At 45.3% G+C, this 24,338-nt stretch overlaps 1 protein-coding gene across 2 annotated transcripts in view; it reads left to right on the forward strand.

Annotated features, from left to right (window-relative positions):
* LOC144604706 (sterile alpha motif domain-containing protein 10-like) overlaps nt 1-24,338 on the forward strand; it is an 83,855-nt gene that overhangs the window by 14,318 nt on the left and 45,199 nt on the right. The window lies entirely within an intron of this gene.

Raw genomic sequence — 24,338 nt, forward strand, 5'->3', positions numbered from 1 at the left:
TCCTATCTCTTATCCATTATTTTATTTACGCACTTTCTGGCAGTTCATTTTAACTCTCAATATCTTTAAAATATCATGTTCATGACCCTTTCATGCTGTGTTGGGTTTAGCTTTATTACTTCAGTGTTTTGTGAATTTACACTTTTATCATTTCTTTCCATTTATCCCTTTTTTGTCTCTTTTCTTTCAGTAGATATCACTCCATTAATATCTGAAGGGTAGCAGCCTCCAAAGGTTGTTGAAATCACATTTTTTTCTTTGAACTTCCAGTCTTACTTGAGTTCAACAATGCCAAGTGGATAGGGTGGTCAAGAAGGCTTTTAGCACATTGGCCTTCATCAAGTCGGAGTATTGAGTAAAGACGTTGGGAGGCCATGTTACAGTTATACAAGACATTGGTGTGGCTACATCTTAGAGGATTGTGTTCAGGTTTGGTCACCCTGTTATAGGAAAAACATTGCTAAGCTGGAAAGGGTACAGAGAAGATTTATGAAGATGTTGCCAGGACGGAACTACTGGAAGACATTGAGCAGGCTAGGACTTTGTTCCTTGGAGAGCAGGAGGATGAGTGGTGATCTCCTAGAGATGTACAAGATCATGAGAGGAATAGATAGGGTAAATGCACAGAGTCTTTTACTCAGAGTGGGGGAATTGAGAGCCGGAAGACATAGATTCAAGGTGAGGGGGGGGGGGGGGGAAGATTTAATAGGAACCTGAGGGGCAACGTTTTTGCACAAAGGGTGGTGGGTGTATGGAACGAGCTGCCGGAGGAGGTAGATGAGGCAGGTACTATCACAACATTTAAGAAGCACTTAGGTAGGTACTTGAAAACGATAGGTTTAGAGGGATAGGGGCCAAACACAGGTGGATGGGACTAATATGAACGGGGCATGTTGGTTGACATGGGCAAGGGACTGCCAATTCTGGAATATGGGAACCAAAAAAAACCAAAGTACTGGCGGAAACACTTTGTTTCTCTTTTTCTGAAACGGAATTTGCAGATCATTGAATCTTTACTAACAGCATTACTCTGAAGAAGTCTGAAGAAGGGTCTCGACCCGAAACGTCGCCCATCCCGTCTCTCTCTCTCTCGAGATGCTGCCTGACCCGCTGAGTTACTCCAGCATTTCGTGTCTGCCTTCACTAACTGCACGTTTGGTATCATGCTTAAGATTCACAAACACACCACGAATTGCAGATTATATCTCCTTTTGCTTTGGCGATGAACCGGTCACGGAGAATATCAATGACCCATTTGAGAATTCTTAGTGTTCTAGAGGCTGATAATAAATCAGTTGTTTTCTCCAATGCCCCAAACTCTTCACCAAAAATGTAATTCACTTTTGTAGAATGCATTTGCTTTTCTCAGCAGGAGACAAATGGGCTTTTGAGATACAAGAATGAGTCTATGTGGCCTTTATGTGGAGTATGCAGTACAGTCTCTGTGATGTTATGTTTACTGTTTGCCAGACACACAGAGTTAGAGTGTACTGAATTGCAGGATGGAGAACATTGAGCTTTTTAAACCTTACAGTAGATTAAAAGGCTGTATTCATGCTGTTGTAGTGAAAATGCCATGGCCTTTGACTATAAGGAAACTACAATGAGGTTTTGTTCCCAGCCTAACTGCTCTCGATTGGCACATGCAACACATGTTGATCTGTCAACGGGCAAGTTATGTCATTTTAAATGCTTTAGTTTAATTCTGTTTCAATTTTAAAAGATTTTCAATTGTTTAATGGACTTTGTACAGTTTTTAGATGTTTTTTGCCAATGTTGCTAAGTGCCAAGAGTGTTCAGAAATAGTCAAGACATGGCCTGAGAATCTTGTTCTCTGGCTAAGCCTGGGGGAGGAGACGAGCATCCTTGCTACATTATCACATTATGTGATGCAATGTCCAGCTTCCTCAGGCAGTGAAGAAGGCTTTTGGCTCACTGACCTTCCTCATTCATTGAATTAGAAATTGGAAGAATATGTTACAGTTGTACAAGCCGGTGGTGTGGCTGCAATGGAAGTATGGAAGTTTTGTATTCAGCTTTGGTCACCCTGCTTTAGGAAAGACACCATTAAATCGAAAAGAGTGCAGAAAAGATTTATGAGGATGTTACAATGAAGGACTCAAGGGCATAAGCTCAGGGGAGAGGTTGGGCAGGCTAGGACTTTAAGATATGTGGATAGATACCTGGATAGGAAAGTTTAGGGGGATAAGGGCAAATGGGACTAGCTTGGATATGGCATCTTGGTCACGGTGGACGAGTTGCGGGCGAAAGGCCTATTTCTGTTCTGTATTATCACGGCACGGTCGTGCAGCGGTAGAGTTGCTGCCTCACAGCGCCCGAGACCCGGGTTTGATCCTGACTACAGGTGCTGTCTGTACGGAGTTTGTTCGTTCTCCCTGTGACATGCGTTGCGATCTTTGGTTTCCTCCCACACTCCAAAGGCGTACAGTTTTGTACGTTAATTGGGTAGGTATAAATGTAACTTGCCCCTAGTGTGTGTAGGATAGTGTTGCTGTGCGGGAATCGCTGATCGGTGCGGACTCGGTGGGCCGAAGGGCCTGTTTCCACGCTGTGTCTCTAAACTAAACTAAACTAAACTACTCTGTGACTCCATAACACCACTAAAGTCTGTCCAAAGAACCGAGTAAGATAATTATGCAAATATGTAAAAGGCATCCCCTAGTGTAAATAAAGGTAGTTTAATCTAAATATTGAATCTAAAGGAACTGTTGCAAGTAAAAGGATCTGGATTGCCATGCCTTGAATTTATTTAAACGTCTGATAGAAAACGAGCATTATGACAAAGGAATTGCTCGAGTATCCTAATTTTCAGCTGTTCAACCATCATCAGTTACCAGAAACTACTGATCAGGAACATCACACAATGAATCCAGGCAAATTTTAATTAACCATGATGAAGGAGTCCCATGCAGAAGTGATAATGAAAGCAGTGAAGCATAAAATGCTTCTGGCAAGTGGTTATTTTTCGTGCTAAACCTTAGAACTTCATACTTCATGTAATAAGGTTCATGAAGGATTGTGAGCCTGCTTTCAATAATTTGTAATTCAGTGCTTAACCTTGTAAATTAAAATGGTCAAAATTCTTAAGGGGAAGATAAATGATTCGAGACATTGAAATTACAAATCCAGGTGACGCATATTAGTAACTCAAACCAGGGCAGGACTTGCATGGGAAATGGCCGGGCCCTGGAGTGTAGGAGAGCAGAGAGACCTTGAGGTACAAGGACACAGTTCCCTGAAAGTAGCGACATGTAGACAGGTTGGTGAAGATACAAGAGGACACCAAGTGCTGGAGTAACTCAGCGGCTCAGGCAGCATCTCTGGAGAACATGGATAGGTGACATTTCACAGAGTGTTGGAGTAACTCAGCGGGTCAGGCAGCATCACTGGAGAACATGGATAGGTGACGTTTCACAGAGTGCTGGAGTAACAATAGACAATAGACAATAGGTGCAGGAGTAGGCCATTCAGCCCTTCGAGCCAGCACTGCCATTCAATGCGATCATGGCTGATCACTCTCAATCAGTACCCCGTTCCTGCCTTCTCCCCATACCCCCTCACTCCGCTATCCTTAAGAGCCCTATCCAGCTCTCTCTTGAAAGCATCCAACGAACTGGCCTCCACTGCCTTCTGAGGCAGAGAATTCCACACCTTCACCACTCTCTGACTGAAAAAGTTCTTCCTCATCTCCGTTCTAAATGGCCGACCCCTTATTCTTAAACTGTGGCCCCTTGTTCTGGACTCCCCCAACATTGGGAACATGTTTCCTGCCTCTAATGTGTCCAATCCCCTAATTATCTTATATGTTTCAATAAGATCCCCCTCATCCTTCTAAATTCCAGTGTATACAAGCCTAATTGCTCCAGCCTTTCAACATACGACAGTCCCGCCATTCCGCCCTCAATAGCAAGAATATCCTTCCTCAAATTTGGAGACCAAAACTGCACACAGTACTCCAGGTGCGGTCTCACCAGGGCCCGGTACAACTGTAGAAGGACCTCTTTGCTCCTATACTCAACTCCTCTTGTTATGAAGGCCAACATTCCATTGGCTTTCTTCACTGCCTGCTGTACCTGCATGCTTCCTTTCAGTGACTGATGCACTAGGACACCCAGATCTCGTTGAACATCCCCTCTTCCTAACTTGACACCATTCAGATAATAATCTGCCTTTCTATTCTTACTTCCAAAGTGAATAACCTCGCACTTATCTACATTAAACTGCATCTGCCATGTATCCGCCCACTCACACAACCTGTCCAAGTCACCCTGCAGCCTTATTGCATCTTCCTCACAATTCACACTACCCCCCAGCTTAGTATCATCTGCAAATTTGCTAATGGTACTTTTAATCCCTTCATCTAAGCCTTTAATTTATATCGTAAATAGCTGGGGTCCCAGCACCGAACCTTGCGGTACCCCACTGGTCACTGCCTGCCATTCCGAAAGGGACCCATTTATCCCCACTCTTTGCTGCCTAACTCAGCGGGTCAGGCAGCATCTCTGGAGAACATGGATAGGTGACGTCTCAGCTCGAGCGAGACCCTTCTTCACACTGGTTGATAAGGGAGGGAGAAGAAAGCTGTAAAAGAGGAGAGGCAGGACACAGTGTGGCAGGCAATAGATTGACGTTGGTGTGAGGGGTGGGGGAGGGGTTGATAAGCAGATGAATGGAACAAAGCCCAGATAAAATAACAGAAGGTGTGAGACAGGTTTAAAGATTTGTGGATTGTGAAGCCAGATGGAGGAAAGTATCAGGTGGGGTGGGGGTGGAGGGGGTTGGTGTGGGGGTTAGGGGTTGTAGGGGAGAAATAGATGGGAGTCCAGGTGGAACACAGGGGAGGGGGGGGGGGTCAGTGAAAGTGATTTGCATTCATGGCTGAAGAGTATTGAACATGGGAGTCGTACCAGGTGAACATGCTACAGCTGTACAAGTCATTGGTTAGGCCATATTTGAAGTATGTACAGTGCTGATCACCAATTGTAGAAAGGACGTCATTAAGGTGGAAAGTTGCAAAAAAGATTCACCAGGATGTTACCAGGGCAAGACGGCTCGAGTTATAAGATTATTAAAGGGTTGGACACGTTAGAGTCAGGAAACATGTTCCTAATGTTGGGGGAGTCCAGAACCAGGGGCCACAGTTTAAGAGTAAGCTCTGAGCAAAAAGACTGTGACCATTCATCTATCTATGTGTCTTATGATTTAATATACCTCTATAAGGTGTCACTGCCTGACCTGCTGAGTTACTCCTGCACTTTGTGTTCTCAGCAAAGCAAGGTACTAATTTAGATACAACATATTGTACTGTAGTATGATTCTTTGCAAATCTTAAGTGATGGACAAGGATTTTGTTAGACAAAAAAACTATATAATACCTAACATTATGCAAGTGAATCAGTGTCAACCAGGTGTCTGTTTAATTATTTGTTTAAAAATCCTATAATGAAACTTATCATACTGATGAAACTATGTAATGTGTGTCATGTAGTTAATGTCAAGACCAAACTCAATTCATAATAAGAGTTGATTTATTCAGCAGCAGTTAAATTACTATGTCTTTGTTTTTACCTGAACAGTGCACATTTTCTCCTTCTTGGAGCTGTTTAAATGACATTCATTACATACACTGTCTGACTCGTGCCAGTCATATTACAAAGACGAGATGTCAAGTCAAGTCAAGTCACATTTATTTGTCACATACACATACACGATGTGCAGTGAAATGAAAGTGGCAATGCCTGCGGGTTGTGCACAAAAAGAATTACAGTTACAGCATATAAATAAAGTTAATAAGTTACTATTAGTGTCGACAAAAATTTAGTCTCTGGGGTTATAAAAGTTGACAGTCCTGATGGCCTGTGGGAAGAAGCTCCGTCTCATCCTCTCCGTTTTCACAGCGTGATAACGGAGGCGTTTGCCTGATCGTAGCATCTGGAACAGTCCGTTACTGGGGTGGCAGGGGTCCCTCATGATCTTACTTGCTCTGGATCTGCACCTCCTGATGTATAGGTCCTGCAGGGGGACGAGTGTAGTTCCCATGGTGCGTTTTGCCGAACGCACTACTCTCTGCAGAGCCATCCTGTCCTGGGCAGAGCTGTTCCCAAACTAGACTGTAATGTTGCCGGACAGGATGCTCTCTACAGCCCCAGAGTAGAAGCGATGAAGGATCCTCAGAGACACTCTGAATTTCCTCAGTTGGCTAAGGTGGTAAAGGCGCTGCTTAGCCTTACCCATCAGTGCGGCAATGTGCTTTGCCCACGTCAGATCCTCTGCGATGCGGACTCCCAAGTATTTAAAACTGCTCACCCTATCCACAATAGACCCATTTATCTCCAGTAGCGTGTGCGTCCTTGGATGTTTAGCCCTTCTGAAGTCCACAATCAGCTCCTTTGTTTTAGTGACATTCAAGAGGAGGCTATTGTCCTGACACCAGAGTGCCAGATCAGCCACCTCCTCCCGGTAGGCCTTCTCATCATTGTTGGAGATCCGGCCCACCACCACAGTGTCATCAGCAAACTTGATGATGGAGTTTGAGCTGAACCTGGCCCCACAGTCATGTGTGTACAGGGAGTACAGTAGGGGGCTAAGGACGCAGCCCTGGGGGGATCCTATGTTCAGGGTGAGGGAGCTAGATGTGTGTTCTCCCATCCTGACCACTTGGGGCCTGGCAGTGAGAAAGTCCAGGACCCAGGCACACAGAGGGGTGCTAAGCCCCAGTTCCAGCAGCTTCTCAACCAGTCTGCTGGGGACTATTGTGTTGAATGCTGAACTAAAGTCAATGAACAGCAACCTCACATAGCCCCCCTGGCTGTCCAGATGAGAGAGAGCGGTGTGTAGAACCTGGGAGACCGCATCATCCGTGGACCTGTTCGGACGGTATGCAAACTGTAGTGGGTCCATGTTGCGAGGAAGGAGGGCGCAGATGTGCTTCTTGACTAGCCTCTCAAAGCATTTCATGACAACCGAGGTGAGGGTCACCGGTCGGTAGTCATTTAAACACGCTGGAGAGGCATTCTTTGGCACCGGTACAATGATGGATCTTTTGAAGCATGCAGGGACCACGGACTTTGCCAAGGAGAGGTTGAATATTGTGGTGAGCACTGGAGCAAGCTGAGTAGCACAAGACTTTAGTACTCGCCCAGATATACCATCTGGGCCTCCAGCTTTCCTCGTGTTCACACGCGTCAGAGCCCACCTCACCTCATGCTCGGACACCGAGAATGTGTGCACATCCCCGGCGGTGGATCCCCCTCCAGCCTCGCTAGCCAGCGCCCCTTCGGTGCTGTTTTTAGACGACGAGCTGGTGGTGTTACCCATCTCAAACCGTGCATAAAAAGAGTTCAGGTCATCAGCTAAGGAGGAGCCGGCACTTCCGGTTGAGGGGGTGCTGGACCTGTAGCTAGTTATAGTCCGTAGCCCCTGCCAAAGGCGCCTGGTGTCCTGCTGCTCCATCTGTGACTCCATCTTGTCCCGGTACCTCCTTTTTGCATCCTTCACTGCCCTTCGCAGTCGGTAGGACTCTCCCTTGTAGTCGTCCATGTTGCCGGATGCCAGGCCGGAGTTGTAAGCAGCGGTTCAAGGCCACGCGAATAGACCTGTCCACCCAGGGTTTTTGGTTAGGGAAGATACTGACCCTTACCGTGGGGATGATGGTATCGGCTATTGTGGCAATGAAGTCCGTAACCGCTTCCGCAAACTCATTTACGTCTCTGGAACTTGCTTGGAACATGTTCCAGTCGACTTCGCTCAGTGCATCCTGCAGCATGGCCTCTGAATGGTCAGCCCACCGCTTTACGTCCCTTGTCACTGTCGCTTCCCGTACTATCCGTTGTTTGTACTCCGGCAGCAGGAAAATGGCAGCGTGGTCAGATTTCCCAAAAGGAGGGAGAGAAACGGCCTTGTAGCCTTTCCTGAACGGCGTGTAGCAGTGGTCCAAAGTTCTTTCCCCCCTGGTTACACACGTGATGTGTTGGTAGAAGTTGGGCATGACCTTTTTGAGATTTCCCCTATTGAAGTCTCCAGCCACCAGCACAGCCGCATCAGGGTTCTTGTTTTGGTGTTGACACAACACATCGTGTAGGGTGGACAGTGCCACGTCGGTGTCCGCATGCGGTGGGATATAGACGGCTGTGATGATCACCGAGCTGAACTCCCGGGGTAGGTAGAATGGTCGGCATGAGATAGTTAGATGTTCCAGGTCCGGCGAGAAGGAACGAGAAAGCGTCTTAATATTTCCAGGATTACACCAGTTATTATTGGTCAAGAAGCAGACTCCTCCGCCCTTGGATTTCCCGGATTCTTCCGTTCTGTCCGCCCGGAAAACAGTGAAAGACTCGGATGGGCAGATCACCTAGTCAGGCACCAGCGGGGTCAGCCATGTTTCAGTCAGACAAAGGATATTACTGTTCTTTATGTCCCTCTGGAATCTGATCCTTGCCCTCAGGTCATCCAGCTTGTTCTCCAGGGACTGGACGTTGGCCAGCACTTTGTACCGTATTTCTTCCTCTGTCAATTAGACTGGAATGTCTCCATAATCCAGACAGGTATGACAAAGAAAGGCACAAAGTGCTGGAGTAACTCAGCGTTTCAGACAGTATCGCTAGCGGACGTGAATAGGTAACGTTTTAGGTTGTCTTCTTCTGACAAAGAAAGGCACAAAGCGCTGGAGTAACTCAGCCGGTCAGACAGCATCTCTGGAGCATAAGAATACACCAAATGCTGGTGTAACTATAAAAATATACACAAAATGCTGGAATCTGAAGAAGGGTCCTGAGTCGAAGCACCTATCCATGTTCTCCAGAGATGCTGCTTGACCCGCTGAATTATGCCAACACAAGAGGGCGTGTCTTTTTCTTGTAAACTAGCATCTGCAGTTCTTTATGTCTCCAGGTGTGCATGGAAGCAAGGCACTGACTCAATGCATTCTTTACATGCTCAAACCTGGCGATGGTGCAACGATTTCTGTGGAATCAACGTCTCAAATGCAGCTTACAAAACCTTTCCTGACCAAAACCTAATCGCTGTGCTACAGCACATACTAAGTTATCAAATTATCATAACGTATGTATGAACCTGAGACATTTGCAGCTAAACTCTTAGCCCAAGTCCCACTCTGCGTCCTCCATTGTCAGAGAGAGAGGCCACACGCAAATTGGGGGAACAGCACCACATATTTCTCTTGGGCAGTTCTCTCATCTTAAGTAACTCCTGCATTCCTTCCCCTCCCCTCTCTTTCCCCCTCCTTCACCCTAGCCGACCGCCCAGTTCCACAGTTTGCGTCCTTGTATCCCTCTTGTTATCACACCTTCCCCGGCCAACAATGGGCCATTGTGGGCTCCACCCTTCCTGAGGTCATCTGTTGCCGGCCCTGATTTGTTCTGGCCTTTTATCGCCTCCATTTTATTCCCCCCCCCCCCTTTCCCCAACGGCCCCTTTCAGCCTGAAGGAGTTGGTTCCGGCCCGAAACGTCGCCTACTCCTTTTCTCCAGAGATGCTGTCTGACCCGCTGAGTTGCCCCAGCATTTTGTGCCTATCTTCAGTATAAACCAGCATCTGCAGTCCCTTCCTACACCCGTTTTGGAATAATGTATGTGGTCCATTGTGCACAATACATACCTGAACGCCTCAGTGATTCATGTTATACACATTATTGTTTACCAGATTTCTATTCAGCACAAAAATTGCTGGTATGAGACCCAAGTTTATTTGTAGCGGTGTTTTGTGAACCAACTGTGTTACCTTGCCTATGAGCACAGCAGGCTACCTATACGTAATGACCCAGACTTTGATGAAACAAAACAAGGAAATCCAAATATTGCACGGCATTATTAATAAGAAAATCATCCAGTAAATGTGGCAATGATAGAATAGCGACTACAACAGGTTGCTGATTGACCCATGCTACTCCATCCTTTTCTTGAAGTTGGTGCATTACCACTCTGTTACCTCTGATTTAGTTTGGTTTAATTTATTGTCACGTGTACCGAAGTACAGCGAAAGGCTTTTTGTTGCGTGCTAACCAGTCAGTGGAAAGAAAATACACGATCGCCATCGAGCGGTCCACAGTGTACAGATATCTGACAAAGGGAATAACGTTGAGTGCAGGATAAATTCAGTACTATTGGAAGTAGTCCGAGGGTCTCCAATGAGGTAGATACCAGCTGAGGACCACTCTCTCGTACCACAGTAGGATGGTTCGGTTGATTCCGTATTTAAATAGATCACAGAAAATTAAGTTTAACGATTAGCACCAAAACGCCTTTCTAACAATATATACGTGTCGATGATTACTAGCAAACATCTGCAGCCCAGGGAGGGAACAAGGATATATCTCATTACTTTAACTTGTAAATAGTTTTAGGATGCTTAAAAATACCCAATGTTCTTATTTTTATTTTCTGTTTCTGAGACTATCCTCACATGCGTGCACATACTCACAAACACATACAGTGTACACACACACACACTCATACACACATACACACTTATACCACATACACATACACACTCACACACACAAACAGTATACACACACATATACACACATACACACATACACATGTATATTCATGCACACACATACACACCAAAAGGTCACCCATTCCTTCTCTCCAGATTTTCTTTCTTCAGACTTTTTTTTCCTTTGCTTGGGTTAGCCATCTATATCTCTAATGTCTGCCACAACTGAACTACCTGAGTTATTATGCTTCTCGCGGCACCAGTAATCCAGGTCGTTCTTAAGACTTCCATGAGAGTAGTGCAGTTTGTTTTCAAATATCTCACCACCATGTTGACTGAAGACTAACACAAGTAGGGCAGACTCTAATGCACTTTGATACTTGGAGTAACTCAGCAGGTCAGGCAGCATCTCAGGAGAGAAGGAATGGGCGACGTTTCAGGGCGAGACCCTTCTTCAGACTGATGTCAGGGGGGTGGGACAAAGGAAGGATATAGGTGGAGACAGGAAGATAGAGGTAGATCTGGGAAGGGGGAGGGGAAGAGATGGACAGAGGAACTATCTAAAGTTGGAGAAGTCAACTTGTATTCTAACTTCACCAATCAATATACAGATGCTCCTCAACGTACGATGCTTCGACTTTATGATTCAATACATTACATGAGATACTCAACACTTTATAATAAAATAGGCTTTGTGTGAGATGATTTTGCCCAACTGTAGGCTAATGTAAATGTTCTGAGCACGTTTAAGTTCAGCTAGGCTAGGCTATGATGTTCGGTAGGTTAAGTAGCGGTGATGTTTGGTAGGCTAGGTGTATTAAATGCATTTTCGACTTACGATATTGTCGATTTACGATGGGTTTAATCGGAACGTAACCCCATCGTAACTGGAGGAGCATCTGCATTTAAAATTTGAATCATCAGAAGCCATTATAAATTATGTGTTATATCCGTCGATTGTAGAACCTGAGCAAAACCAGAAAACCCCAGACTATTTTATTTTTTAAGTTGACTGTAAATGTATAAAATCCTATTGCAATGAACTCTTTGTCACTCACATGTTTAAATAGAACAGCAAAAAATATTCTGTTGTTCGTATTAAATTCTCCCATTTTTCTCAGAATTGGCCAGAACATTCATAGAATCGTATTGCATTAAACAACAACAATTTGGTTATTAATATTTTTATTCACAAGCTATTTCTTATCATCTTTATTTTTTTCTTCATGCCCTTCAATACTTTTCATGCTTCTAGCAAATTCCATTTATAAACAATTTATGGATTCTGCTTCAACTTATACTTCTGTGACTGAGAATACTGCAATCTAATATTCTCTCCATAAATATATTTTATAACTTCTCCATTATCTCTTTATGGCCATGTTATATCTTCACCATGTGTGTCAAGGGAAACAACTGTTGTTTTTATCATTTTGTAATTCTTGCTAATAATCACTAAGACTTATAGTTGTGTAGGAAAATAACTGCAGATGCTGGTACAAATCGAAGGTATCACAAAATGCTGGAGTAACTCAGCGGGTCAGGCAGCATCTCTGGAGAGAAGGAATGGGTGACGTTTCGGGTCGAGACCCTTCTTCAGACTGATGTCAGGGGAGGGGGCGGGACAAAGGAAGGATATAGGTGGAGGCAGGAAGACAGTGAGAGAGCTGGGAAGGGGGAGGGGAAGAGAGGGACAGAGGAACAATCTAAAGTTGGAGAAGACTTATAGTTCATAAGTTCTAAGAGCAGAATTAGGCCATTTGGCCCATCAAGTCTACTCCGCCATTCAATCATGGCTGAACTATCTCTCCCTCTCAACCCCATTCTCCTCCTTCTCCCCATAACCCCTGACACCCGCACTAATCAAGAATCAGTCAATTTCCACCTTAAAAATATCCATTGTCTTGTCTGTAGCAATGGATCCCACAGATTCACCACCCACCGACTAAAGAAATTCTTATTTCTATCATATTACTTCAAACGTCTCAACACCTGTGCTACTGCTAATCCTGACCCAGCTTCTGGGGAGCGGCTGTAATGATACATTTATTGTCTGTAGGAATGCTGCACGGAGTGGATGCTGTGATGTTTGGTGGACTGTGTGGGGTGGGAGGACCTGTTGCTCCTCCCGTGCAGCAGGTGGCGCTGCACAGGACAAAGGGAGATGTTTTGTACATAGTTATCTTGGCTGTACACAGTGTGTGAGTGGGGTTGCAGCCATTTTAGTTGTCTTGCTGCCAGCATTGAGTTAATGTAATAAAGACTTCTGTTGTACCTTGAAGACTCGCAAAGTTTCGTACAGACATAGAACAAGAACATGAAAGATGCAAAAGTGGGATAACATTGAACCAGTATCACCTCAAACTTCTCAAATTTATTTACAAATCTCTTATTTTTACTCTCTATTCATGATCATCACCTCCTCTCATTCAAGGTAACATTCCAAATTTTAAAAAAGTTTATGAATTGTTGTTCAATAGACACAGCATGGAGACCGTCCCTTCGACCCACCATGTCCACACTGACCATTGACACACTGACTCAATGTTATCCCACTTTCGCATCCACTCCCTACACACTCGGGCCAATTTACAGAGGCCGATTAACCTACAAACCCGCATGTCTTTGGTCTGTTTGGATAGCATGCAAAACAAACCATTGCACTGTACCTCGGTACACGTGATCACAACAAACTGAAACCAGAGCACCCGGAGGAAACCCACGCGGTCACGGGGAGACCGTGCAAACCTAACACAGATCGCACCAGAGGTCTGGATCAAATCCGAGCCTTTGGTGCTGGGAGGCAGCAGCACTACCTGCTGCACCACTGTGCCGCCCCTATCAGTTTGTTATCAGTTTCTGGAGCTTTTCTGTTCAGCAAGCCTCCACGGTTATTCCAAGTTTCAACCCTTCAGATTTTTCTGCTAGTTCTGGTATCAGCTTTTCAGCAGATAACTATGAGGAAAAAAAAGATCAATAAATGTATCATTATAGCCACTTCCCAGAAGCTGTCTCAGGACGAGCTGTAGCATCGGTGTTGGTTATTATCTGTCTCAATGATAGATGGAGTCAGAACTGTGCAACATGGACACAGGCCCTTAAGCTCATCTTCTTTACGCCGACCAATTGGCTTGTCCCATTTGGCCCATAGCCCCTCTAAACCCTTGCTCTCCCTATTTCTGCCCAAATATCTATTAAAACATAATTTTATCCACTTCTATAGCTGCCCCAGACAGCTCATTCCAGATGCAGACTACCCGCAGAGTGATTAGGTTGTCCCCCAAGGTTCTACCTGACTCTCTCTTCGTATTTTAAGGCCAGGTCCTCTAATTGTTGAATCCTCTCCCCCAGGATAAATACTGTGAGCATAATTATACAGAGAAAGATGAAACCAATATGTGAACGAAGGAACTGCAGATGCTGGTTTAAACCGAAGCCAGCTGGGCCTTAAGTGCCCGGGCCTACAATGTCCGTGCCTACGGTGTCCAGGCCTACAGCGTCAACCGGGCCTAATACGGGATAAGGGCAGTCCTGTATGGGACAAACCAATTTAGCCCAAAGTACGGGATGTCCCGGCTAATACGGGACCGTTGGCAACCCTCGTTGTGGAACAGTGTAATTTGCTGCAAGCCTTTCTATGAACATGGAACTGTACAGCACAGGAACAGGCCGTATCTCAGCCCTCAATGTCCGTACTGCACATATATATCTGCCTGCACCTAAACCTTATCCTTCAATATGATCAATATCAATATCATTCAATATGATCATGGCTGATCATCCAAAATCAGTACCCCGTTCCTGCTTTTTCCTCTTCCAAAGTCTCTAATTCTTCTTCTTTCGTGTCCATCGTCCATGTTTCAAATGTTACATCACTGTCTTTGTCCGTCCTGAAAAGGACGCGACAGTCAGTGGGAGCCGTCACTCATCCAGTAGATGATGGTGGTAGCTGAATTAGCTCAGGACACTTCCAGTTTCCAGCCCCGCGATGTGGACGCTGCTGCTATGGGGCCAAGTCTCCAATGCTACTATCGTATCTGCCTCCACCACAAGCCCTGGGAGCACATTCCAGGCACTAACCATCCTCTGTGGTGGAAACAATCTCGCCCCACACATCGCCTCTAAACTTTGCTCCTCTCACCCGAAACCTCTGCCCTCTAGCATTTGATTTTCCCATCGTGGGGGGAAAAGGCTCTGACTGTCTACCCCATCTACGCCTCTCAGAATTTTATATACTTTATTATTTTATTTATCATTTGAATGTCAAATTTAAAATCCAGAATAACAATAAGATTCAATTGGTAACAATGAAACTTGGAAAATGTATTACAGTAGCTTCTAAGCAAATTTACAATTTATATTACGATATAATATTTTAGAATCCTTCTCTTCAAATTTTTCCTGTTGCACGACAAGTGGACAATAATCCTGTTCTCTGGGAAATAACCATCGTTTCAAAGGCAAAATAAGCAGAGTGATTTATTTTGCAGGAAAAAAACAGTTCCTCTCCTTGTTAATTGCAATTGCACATCGAGTAGAATTTTTATTTGGGGAGAATGTTGATAATTTTGACATTTCAGAAATCCTGTGGAGATCGCGGCATTTATTTCCCACTATCACCCCCGTTCCACAATAGCTTGTTCTCACACGGCAGGATTACAACATGCCACTCATTTATTTTTTTCCCTTTCTCTTCCTTTCCGCACCATCTCTCCTTTGCTGATATGTCAGTGCGATATGTTAGTGCTACAGTACATTTCTCAACTCCCTCCCTTCAAAAGAACTGATGATGAAACTGTGTTTTTTTTTGGTCTTCACTCCTTGTACATGTCAACACCACCAAGCTTCATGATGATGATCTATTCCACCTTATCCTGTGCGGACCCATCCACATTGAGTCTTTTATCCCCTGTCAAAGTTTGTGTTTAGATGCCAAGTCACGGCAGTCCTCCTCAACCTCTTGCTGTTTGCGATATAATGAACTTTCCTATTTTGGTACCGTATGGCTCGACTTCTATCTATTTCCATGCGGATAGCCCTTTTCACGGAGGAGTCAGAGCTGTTTCAAGGTTTCAAGGTCAGTTTATTGCCACATGTGCCGATTAAGGTACAGTGAAATTTGAGTTACCTTTGAGTGGAAACAGGCCTTTCGGCCCAACTCATTCATGCCGGCCAAGGTGTCTTCCAGAACTGGTCCCATTTTTTTCTTGCATTTGACTGATATCCCTCTAAACCAGCCCTATCCATATACCTGCCCAAATGTCTTGGTACCTACCTAAATGGCTTTCATAGCCATACCACTCTCACACCACACTCACCACTTTAAGTGTGGAAAAACCAGCCCTTTGGTCAAAAGGTCATGTGATAGGAGTAGAATTAGGCCATTCGGCCCATCAAGTCTACGCCATTCAAACATGGCTGATCTATCTCTCCCTCTTAACCCCATTCTCCTGCCTTCTCCCCATAACCCCTGACACCCGCACTAACCAAGAATCTATCTATCTCTGCCTTAAAAATATCCACTGACTTGGCCTCCATAGCCTTCTGTGGCAAAGAATTTCACAGATTCACCACCCTCTGACTACAGAGATTCCTCCTCATCTCCTTCCTAAAGGAACGTCCTTAAATTCTGAGGCTGTGACCTCTAGTCCTAGACTCTCCCACTAGTGGAAACATCCTCTCCACATCCACTATATCCAAGCCTTTCACTATTTACATTTCAAAGAGGTCCCCCCTCATTGTTCTAAACTCCCGTTTAAATCTTTTTTTCTCTCACCTTAAACCTTTGCACTTTAGATTTAATTTCTGTTTACACCGGGGGGGAAAAAAACTGGGCAATCCATCTTATCCATAGTTTTATCTTCCATAGATTGTTTTCAATAAATGTTCAGGCCAAGCAAATCAACTTAACAAAGGTCTACGTTACTCGATGGAATTTTACAATCAACCTAACTAGAATTGAATTAATCCAACAATTCAAAATAAGATAATAAACAGGAAAAGATATATATTTTTGGACAAAATCTCACGTGTACTTGTTTAAAATTATGCCTTTTGTGTGGTCCTGGGTTAATTTTACTGCATTTTGTGTTGCTAATTTCACAATACATTACAGAAATGTACAATGGGCAGCACCGTAGCACAGCGGTAGAGTTGCTGCCTTCCAACGCCAGAGACCCAGCTTCCATCCTGACCTTGGGTGCTGTCTATGTGGAGTTTGCACTTTCTCCTTGTGACCGCGTGGGTTTCCTCCCACATTCCAAAGACGTGCGGGTTTGTAGGTCAATTGGCTTCTATAAATTGTCCCCAGTGTGTAGGATAGAACCAGAAAAAGACCCTGCTATGACCATCAGGTCAGGCAGCATCTAGGAGAGAGGGAATGGGTGACGTTTCGGGTTGAGACCCTTCTTCAGACTGATCTCGACCTGAAACGTCACCCATTCCCTCTCTCCTAGATGCTGCCTGACCCTCTGAGTTACTCCAGCATTTTGTGATACCTTCGATTTGTACCAGCAGCTTCAGTTATTTTCCTACTGCTATGACAACCATCGATCACCCGTTCACGCTAGTTCTACGTTATCCCACTTTGTCATCCGCTCCTTACGCACTCGGGGCAACAGAGGCCAATTAACCTACAAACCTGCACGTCTTTGGCATGTGGGAGGAAACCTGGTGCACCCAGAGGAAACCCACGTGGTCACAGGCAGAACGTACAAACTCCACACAGACAGCACCTGAGGTCAGGATCGAGCCCGGGTCTCCGGCGCTGTGAGGCAGAAGCTCCACCGGCTGAGTCACTGTGCCGCATTTTGAGTTCTGAGATGGAAGAAGTGATGACAAGTCCCAGGCTTGTTCAAGTGTTCAAGAGGGAGATTAGAGACCTAACAGCAGCAGATTTGGAGGTCAGAGACCTCCGGGCGGCATGACGGTGTAGCGGGCAGAGCTGCTGCCTTACAGCGCCAGAGACCCGGGTTCGATCCTGAGTACGGGCGCTGTCTGTACAGAGTTTGTACGTTCTCCCCGTGACCTGCGTGGGTTTTCTCCGAGATCTTCGGGTTCTTCCCACACTCCAAAGACGTATGGGTTTGTAGGTTGATTGGCTTGGTTTAAATATATAAATGTAAAGAAAAATTGTCCCCAGTGTGCGTAGAGTAGTGTTAATGTGTGGGGATCACTGGTCGTTGCAGACTCGGTGGGCCGAAGGGCCTGTTTCTGCGCTGTATCTCTAAACTAAACTAAACTAAACTAGCGCTCAGAGTGGAGATGGCTGTGACAATCTGACCCATTGTAATAGATAGAGGCTTATTCTTTACAGAATCGGGAGTTTTCCCAGTATTGTAATTTAGGCAGCATCTCAACAATCAGCTACATCCAAGTTATTTACTGATCGATTTTCTGCTCCAATTGCTGTAATTCCACAAGTGCTCGATGTTCTCAACAATTATTTTAGTTTACAAAAGCCCGCAGGCAGCGGGTACTTTTATTAATTGTGGCCATTTGTGCGATTTCTGGAGAGAAAAATATTTAAACTGCATAAACTGTTCTCATATTTAAAAAAAAAACATTTAAATTATCCCATTGAATTATTGTCTGTGGAATGTTAAACATTACAATCGGCATGGACAAATCGGGAGTAAGAAGGTAGACACAAAATGCTGGAGTAACTCAGCGGGTCAGGCAGCATCTCAGGAGAGAAGGAATGGGTGACGTTTCAGGTCGAGACCCTTCTTCAGACTGATAAGAGTTTGTTTCGGTGTTGCACAACTCCATCACTCTAAACAAAACGGCGGCACGGTGGCGCAGCGGTAGAGTTGCTGCCTTACAGCAAATGCAGCGCCGGAGACACGGGTTCCATCCCGACCACGGGCGCTGTCTGTACGGAGTTTGTACGTTCTCCCCGTGGCCTGCGTGGGTTTTCTCCGAGATCTTCGGTTTCCTCCCACACTCCAAAGACGTACAAGTTTGTATGCTAATTGGCTTGGTAATTGTAAAAATTGTCCATGGTGGGTGTAGGATAGTGTTAATGTGCAGGGATCACTGGTCGGCGCGGACCCAGTGGGCCGAAAGGGCCTGTGTCTCTAAACTAAAATGATGCATTTTAGCAACAGAATGTAATATTGGTCTGATGCAGGAAGGCTGGTGTTATCTGGAAACTGAACAATAGAACAGGCTACCTTCAAAGATAAAATTAATACCTGCTGCGTGAAGCCTTTCTTATCAAAGGTGAAGTAAATAAATAAATTGAAAATAGATTATCATCTCCCGCAATCAAGATAATTGAGGATGTAGCGTACCGATGTTGCTTCTGCTGTGAGCAGCACTGTAGCACAACTGGCAGCTCACTGCTTCAGCGACCATCGATAGACACAAAATGCTGGAGTAACTCAGCGGGTCAGGCAGCGTCTCGGGAGAAAAGGAATGGGTGACGTTTCGGGTCGAGACCCTTCTTCAGACTGATGTCAGGGCGGGTCAGGCAGCATCTCTGCAGAAAAGGAATGGGTGACGTTTCGGGTCGTCACTTGGACAATAGACAATAGATAATAGGTGCAGGAGTAGGCCATTCGGCCCTTCGAGCCAGCACCGCCATTCAATGTGATCATGGCTGATCATTCTCAATCAGTACCCCGTTCCTGCCTTCTCCCCATACCCCCTGACTCTGCTATCCTTAAGAGCTCTATCGAGCTCCCTCTTGAAAGCACTCAGAGAATTGGCCTCCACTGCCTTCTGAGGCAGAGAATTCCTTCTTCAGACTGATGTCAGGGCGGGTCAGGCAGCATCTCTGGAGAGAAGGAACGGGTGACGTTTCGGGTCGAGACCCTTCTTCAGACCGATGTCCCCTGACATCAGTCTGAAGAAGGGTCTCGACCCGAAACGTCACCCATTCCTTCTCTCCAGAGATGCTGCCCGTCCCGCTGAGTTACTCCAGCGTTTTGTGTCCCCCTTCGATTTAAACCGGCATCTGCAGTTCTTTCCCACACGCTTCAGTGACCATGTTCACTTCTGGTGTTGTCTCTCCAAGTGTGTTCTCCCAGTGACCATTTAGGTTTAGCCGGCAGCTCCTGTTTCCTCCCACATCCCAAAGATGTGGAGGTTGATTGGTTCATCAGTGTAAATTGTCCTTGTCCCCAGTGTGTGTAGGTGGATCTGGGGAGGAATGAGAAACACAGACAGGGGTAGATAGTCAGAACCTTTTTTTCACAGGGTGGTAAAGCCAGAAACTAGAGGGCACGGGTTAAGGTGAGAGGGGCAAAATTTAAAGTCTGTACGGAGTTCGTACATTCTCGCTGTGACCACGTGGGTCTTCTCCAAGACCTCTGGTTTCCTCCCACACTCCAAAGGGGTACAGGTTTGTAGGTTAATTGGCTTTGATGAAATTGTGAATTGTCCATAGTGCTAGTATATGGGGGTGGTCGCTGGTCAGCGCAGACCCGGTGGGCCGAAGGGCCTGTTTCCGCGGTGTATCTCTAAAGTCTAACGTTTAAAGGAGGTCTGCGGGGCAAGTTTTTTTTTATACACAGAGGCTGGTGGGCACTTGATGCATGCTTCCAGTGATGGTGGTGGACCCAGATGCAACAGTCACATTTGAGAGGCTTTTAGATAGGCACACGGATATGCAGGGAATGGATGGATGTGGATCACATGCGGGCAAAGACCATTAGTCTAACTTGGCGTTACATTCATCAGGGACATTGTGGGTTAAACGTCCTGCTCCTGTGCGTTACTAGTCTAAGTTCCAGGAACAAAAACTGCAGATGCTGGTTTAAATTTAGCTGGTTCAGTCTGAAGAAGGGTCTCGACCTGAAACGTCACCCATTCCTTCTCTCCCGAGATGCTGCCTGACCCGCTGAGTTACTCCAGCATTTTGTGTCTATATTCTATATTCTATATATTTATGGGAAAGTGTAGAAAAAAAAATAACGTAGGACAAGTCGAAATAGGTATTTGGTAGTCAGACTGGAGCGACTAGGCTTGTATACACTGGAATTTAGAAGGATGAGAGGAGATCTTATCGAAACAGATATGATTATTAAGGGGTTGGACACGTTAGAGGCAGGAAACATGTTCCCAATGTTGGGGGAGTCCAGAACAAGGGGCCACAGTTTAAGAATAAGGGGTAGGCCATTTAGAACTGAGATGAGGAAAAACCTTTTCAGTCAGAGAGTTGTGAATCTGTGGAATTCTCTGTCTCAGAAGGCAGTGGAGGCCAATTCTCTGAATGCATTCAAGAGAGAGCTAGATAGAGCTCTTAAGGATAGCGGAGTCAGGGGTATGGGGAGAAGGCAGGAACGGGGTACTGATTGAGAATGATCAGCCATGATCACATTGAATGGCGGTGCTGGCTCGAAGGGCTGAATGGCCTCCTCCTGCACCTATTGTCTATTGTCTAGAATGGACTGAAGGGCCACCTTCACTCGGTCTATAACTCATCTTGTATCTCTCTATAACTTGAGTGTAGATGAATACTTGATGACTAGTGTGGACTCAGTGCAGCCTGTTTCATGCTGCATACTCCATTTATATTTTTAGCATTCGCATAATGTTAAGTGGGAGACATTATGTTTCTGCAGAGATTTTCGTTGAGTGCAATCTTACATTAGCAGTTGCCCCCATGGAAAAAAATCTCATTACTCTACATGCAGAGGTGTAAATTGAGTTTAGAGGTTGAAGTCAAATATTTGGGTTGCAAAATAATGGTACACCAAATTTCACTGCTGTTCTATGTAACATGCCATGATTTGGATGTCTCCAGTGATGGCTGACATTATCAGTCAGAGAGTTGTAAATCTGTGGAATTCTCTGCCTCAGAAGGCAGTGGAGGCCAATTCTCTGAATGCATTCAAGAGAGAGCTAGATGGAGCTCTTAAGGATAGCGGAGTCAGGGGGTATGGGGAGAAGGCAGGGATGGGGTACTGATTGAGAATGATCAGCCATGATCACATTGAATGGCAGTGCTGGCTCGAAGGGCCGAATGGCCTCCTCCTGCACCTATTGTCTATTGTCTATTGTCTATTGTGATGTACTGCAGATGCACCATGGAACGCATCAAATCTGGATGCCTCTCAATCGTCCACCATATAACCATATAACAACTACAGCACGGAAACAGGCCCATTCGGCCCTACCAGTCCACGCCGACCACACCTAGTCTCATCTACCTGCTCTCAGACCATAACCCTCTAATCCCCTCTTATCCATATACCTATCCAATTTACTCTTAAATAATAAAAGCGAGCCTGCCTCCACCACTTCCACCGGAAGCCCATTCCATACAGCCACCACCCTCTGAGTAAAGAAGTTACCCCTCATGTTACCCCTAAACTTTTGTCCCTCAATTCTGAAGCTATGTCCCCTTACCCACATTGAGTGTGGTTAGGGTTGCCAACCGTATTAGCTGGGACATCCCGTATTTTGGGCTCAATTGGTTTGTCCCGTACGGGACCGCCCTTGTCCCATAGTAGTAGAATGGCTACTTCCCCGCTGTCATCAGATTCTTGCACTGACCTCTCATGTGCTAAGAATGAATTCATCACCTACCTGTCCACCTTATTGCGACCCTTGCACTCTCATTATCTGTCCTTCCTCTGTAGTTGTAATACTGTGTTCTGCTCTGATTTATTCTTGTGTAAACTCGTGTTTATTTCCGTACATGTAAGGTGTATGCACAGCGTGGATAGCATGCAGAACAATCTGTTTCACTGTCTCTGGGTACATATGACAACAATATACTCAGATTTTGATTCCAATTTACCTGTAACAAGTCTGTTCTCATTCACTGGGCAACATAGTCTCTGGTGCTGTGAGGCAGCAGCTCTACCCACTGGTCCCATTCAGGGATGTAATTGGTTTGGTTTGCGGAGTTTGTTGCAAAGACAGTTTTGATTGATTGAATTGATTAAAAGCCGTAGTATATTTATAGGAACTGCAGATGCTGGTTTAAACGAATTTAGAAGACTGAGGGGGGATCTTATAGAAACATATAAAATTCTTAAGGGGTTGGAGAGGCTAGATGCGGGAAGATTGTTCCCGATGTTGGGGAAGTCCAGAACCAGGGGTCACAGCTTAAGGATAAGGGGGAAGTCTTTTAGGACCGAGATGAGAAAACATTTCTTCACACAGAGAGTGGTGAGTCTGTGGAATTCTCTGCCACAGAAGGTAGTTGAGGCCAGTTCATTGGCTATATTTAAGAGGGAGTTAGATGTGGCCCTTGTGGCTAAAGGGATCAGGGGGTATGGAGAGAAGGCAGGTACAGGTTACTGAGCTGGATGATCAGCCATGATCATATTGAATGGGGGTGCAGGCTCGAAGGGCCGAATGGCCTACTCCTGCACCTATTTTCTATGTTTCTATGTTTCTAAACCAAAGATAGACACAAAATGCTGGAGTAACTCAGCGGGACAGGCAGCATCTCTGGGGAGAAGGAATGGGTGATGTTTCAGACTACACTGAAGATGGGTCTTGACCCGAAACGTCACCCATTCGTTCTCCCCATTAATTCTGTATACTGGTCATCCCATTAAAGGGAGGATGTGAAGCTTTTGGAGAGGGGGGGGGGGGGGTGGGGAGCAGAAGAGGTTTTTTAAGAATGCTGCCTGGATTCGAGAGTATAAGCTACAGGGAGAGAGGTTGGACAAACCTGGAGTGTTTTCTCTCGAATGTCGAAGGTTGAGTGGAGACCAGACAAAAGTATATAAGATGGGGAGAAGGAATGGGTGATGTTTCAGGTCGAAATCCTTCTTCAGACTGAATACACACACACTCTCGCCCACTCACACGCGCACACATCTATTCTGATCTTCTGGATATTCACCCATTGGTACTTGTGCGTGTGGCAAGGCGATTTTGCATTGAGCATGCAGAACCTGAGAGGTGCCTGTACTTTGTTGCTGATCAAGATCTGAAGTAGAACTCAATCAACTCGGAGTAGAGGCAGTGCTGCCAAATTGGGAACAGTGAAGTGTTTCAAATCAGCATTGGATTTGGCAAAATGAGTGTGCCGCTTCCTTGCAGGCCTAATAAATCACAAGCCCTCAGTTGCTGCCATAATTACCAAGCAATGGACCTGGGTCTTCAGGGCAAAGCAGTGAAAATAATGTCAATATAAGTGTCTAATTGGTAATTGTGCTGCTGCGTCTTTTAGATCAAATCACGCGGACAAAATCCCAGCATGGCTTCTGCTTAATCCCACAGCTCAATCACATCCAAAGTGTGGAGAATATTAGCTCATCCGTTAGTTACCGTGCCTTCTCAGCGCAAGGTTCTCTGATCCACTTCTAATTCTGCAATGACATACAAACAGAAAACCCCATTTAAATTAGCCCTTACATTTCGCCTCTCAGGTGGAAATGACTGACTGCTCAAAGGAAAGGTGATGCACATTATTATTACATTTTTATTTTGGTTTTCTATCCATTCCGAGCCACGTTGTTACCCTATTTGACGTAAATTAACTGCAATTTCTACTTGGAACAGCAACACTGGCCAAGGACAAGAGTGATGCATCAATATTCTGAATCAGTTCAAAAGCAAAAACAATTAACTCATACTCCAACGATGTGTTTAAATCTTAAAATATTTACTGGAATTATTAATTGGGGCCAACAGCATGGCAACAGGTTCCTCATGCCATATTGTCCATGTCATTCAAGATGTCCATCTGAGCTATGTATAGGAAAGAAACTGCAGATGCTGGCCTAAATCGAAGGTAGACACAAAATGCTGGAGTAACTCAGCGGGTCTGGCAGCATCGTGGGAGAGAAGGAATGGGTGACTTTTTGGGTCGAGACCCTTCTTCAGACTGATGTTTTTCAAATCAGTCTGAAGAAGGGTCCCGACCCGAAACGTCACCCATTCCTTCTCTC

The sequence above is a fragment of the Rhinoraja longicauda genome, chromosome 22 (assembly GCF_053455715.1).
Source record: "Rhinoraja longicauda isolate Sanriku21f chromosome 22, sRhiLon1.1, whole genome shotgun sequence".
Classification (NCBI taxonomy): domain Eukaryota; kingdom Metazoa; phylum Chordata; class Chondrichthyes; order Rajiformes; family Arhynchobatidae; genus Rhinoraja; species Rhinoraja longicauda.